This window comes from Schistocerca nitens, chromosome 5, assembly GCF_023898315.1.
Source record: "Schistocerca nitens isolate TAMUIC-IGC-003100 chromosome 5, iqSchNite1.1, whole genome shotgun sequence".
NCBI lineage: Eukaryota > Metazoa > Arthropoda > Insecta > Orthoptera > Acrididae > Schistocerca > Schistocerca nitens.
The window spans coordinates 39,704,338-39,707,595 of record NC_064618.1 but is presented as its reverse complement, the minus strand read 5'-3'; positions in this window follow the sequence as shown (position 1 = coordinate 39,707,595).

Below are 3,258 nucleotides of genomic sequence, written 5' to 3'. Positions count from 1 at the left end.
GTTTCCTCCTGTGAATGTACAAACCATTATGAATACAACAAAATATGCTGTAAGTGTGTTCCTTTTCCTGCCATAGGCCTAGACAAAGAAACAGGATATATGCTAAGCATTTTCATGCAGCAAAGCAACTTACACAATATTAACAAAGGAATGGCATCCATCATAAGCATGTTTTTAAATAAACTAACAGATAATTGTTAATGATACATGCACAACATTACAGTACATCATATTATATTGACTACTTTTCTTGCCTGTTCTTTGTACACTCATGTGTTTTCATGTGTGTTGAGAGTCATCACAAATCTGACACTTGCAGTCAGTGGTAAATGCATTTTCCATAAGTTATGACTTTGGGCAAAAATCTTTCCAAAACATTACACATTTGATATTTAATTATACCCTGTGAGCCAGGATAATCTATAAAATATGCCACTCATAACAGAATGGTTTCATTGGCTGATTGTAACTTCAGTTGTCATTGGATAACTGTGAAATTGAGCAAACATCTTTGGAGTGGAATGCATTTTAGTCCGATGAAATAAGTACCCATGCCATCTGCAATCCTTTCACAACTGTACTTCTAGCTGACTCTAGCATTCACTGCTGCAATCACTGAAAGTTTCTTGTTACTGCTGGTGTTTCTAATGAATTTACAAGAATTGTGTGTGCATATTACTATACATTAAACTACATGCAACAAAAGAAAATTAGAAAATTTGAGTGCAGAAAACTACACTGAAACTTCATAGTTACAAAACTTGGTTTGAGGACTGAAGCACTTAAAAATCTCTCCATTAGGGTGCATAAACAGTGGAAACAATCAACTCTGTCCATTCACTGGGGCCCCTGTAAGGATCACAGGTTAATGTTTTCAGTACTCTTTATTGGGTTCCCTTCCATGTGATGGTGGACAGTTTTCAAATTCAAGAGTGAGGAATGTCCATGGTGCACTGGTATATTTATGACTTGGAGCCATCTTTGTAATCATATGATGTAATTGTTCCTACAAAGCACTTCTCATAGCTGGTTAATGCAATAAATATTAACAAGCTGACAGTAAATATTACTCCAACTTGTAAAATCTGCGAATCTAATAACTTTTCCCCTGCATTTTTTCCTGTTGGTCCTATCATAATCATTATCCTCCCCCTTCTCCTACCATTAAGAGTTTTGACTTTCCAACCACTACCACAGGTTTCAACATCAATTTTCAAAATTATTCACATGGAAACCAAATTGTGTTCTTTCTCATGTTTAACCTGTAGAGTAACGCATAACAAAACGGTTTTGTACCCTAAATGCCTTTGGGTTCATTTACAAAAAGATTTGGCATTTTTAAGTCTGCTTTCAAAATGGTTTCACAATGTTTCATCACCTGAGTGGTGGGGAGAGTGTTGTAGCTGGAGCAAATCTTTTCTAGCTGGGGCTTTGGTCAAGTGAAAGATTTTTAGAATCATACCAAGGAATGTAGAATAGAATCTGCCATAACCTGCTTTGGTCATTTTCGACTGTTTTTCTTGTTTTGAGTCATGGGTGCAGCTTTTGTAAATGTGAAGTAATCTACTTATTTAAGTGATGTAAAATACTTTACAGCTGTTTGGGATAACTTGTTCATTCTTCAGTTGCAGAGATATAAGGTGAGTAAAATCAACATTTTTTTTAAATGTATCACATAAAACATGGACTCATCTGTCCACGAGTCATCAGTCATGGAAGATGATGTACATTGAAACAGGAGGTGTTCTTGTACCTTGGTGATATTTGCCAACTAAGTTTCTTTAACATTTAAATAATTTTCCTTCTTGAAAATGGAGATTTGTGTTTGAAGCATAGCAGGTATATCAACATATTTTTGACTTGTAACTGATTTTTTATATATTAATTCATAAAATGATATTGCTTACTTATAATTGGAGTATTGCGTATTGATAATGTAACACAGACCACCAAATACAATACTGATGTAATTTTCCCAAATATAAAACTTTTAAATTTTGATAGAATATTTGCCCTCAAAAGGCGAAGGTCCAGAACTCAATTCATCAAACAGTTTTAACCTGCTAGGAAGTTTCATATCAGCACACACTTTGCTGTAGAGCAAAAAATATGTTCTATTGTAGTTTGATAAGGTTTCCGAATTTATAAATTCTGAAAAAATTTTGTCAAAATATAATTTCCCAGTGTTCATCCAATGCAATAATCTCATTTAATTGGTTTGGCTTAAAACATTGACATTCACTTATGTGCTTTTGCAAACGAAATCGAATGTGGATGAATGTATCACAGAAAGAAAATCAGGATCTAGTTGTGAATAAAATGACAATGGTAGGCTTGATATAGATACTAAATTTGGTTTCCTGGAAGAAAAAAAATTGTGAGCATGATTTGCAAGATTAATTCCTCAAACTTCTGCAGAAACAGCATCTGACTCAGAACAGCAGAACTCCATCTGACCTGCATGGCTGGAGGTACATCTACATACTCAACAAGCCACTGCACAGTGCTTCGTAGAGGGTACATTATACCACTACTAGTAGTTCCATTTTCTGTTCCAGTCTAAGATAGAGAGAGTGGAAAACAAATGATATATTTCTCCAAATCTGTCCTAAATACTCAAATATTGTGTCATAGTCCCTATATGAAATATTTTTTGGCAGCAATAGGATAGTTCTGCAGTCAGCTTCAAATGCCAATTCTCTTAACTGTCATGTTCTTAGAAATGCATGTCTTCTTTCCTCCAGGGATTTCCATTTGAGTTCCCACAGCATCCCCGTAACACTTGCATGCTGATGAAACCTGCTAGTAACAAATCTAGCACCCTGCCTCTGAATTTCTTTAATGTCTTACTTCAGTCTGACCTGGTGCAAATCCCATTCCCTCGAACAGTACTAAAGTGTAGGTAACACTAGAGTGCTATATGCAGTCTTCTTTACAGATGAACCACACTTCCTTAATTGCTCCCAATAATCCAAAGCTGACCATTTGCCTTCCCCATCGCTATCTTCATAGGTACTGTGGGATGCTTGGACTTGCAAAGTCTGGTACCATTTGATGAGGACAGGAAGTAACCTTTTCATAGTAACAGCATTCTCGTTTTTCATGCTTTTTAGTTAAATATCTGATGTTACAAACCTCTGGAACATGAAGTAATGAAAAATACTATGTCAAAAATTGTTAATATTAAGGTGCATTTATAAACATACAAAATTAAAAATAGCACAAATACATGCAATGTATTCTACAGGGCATTTATTA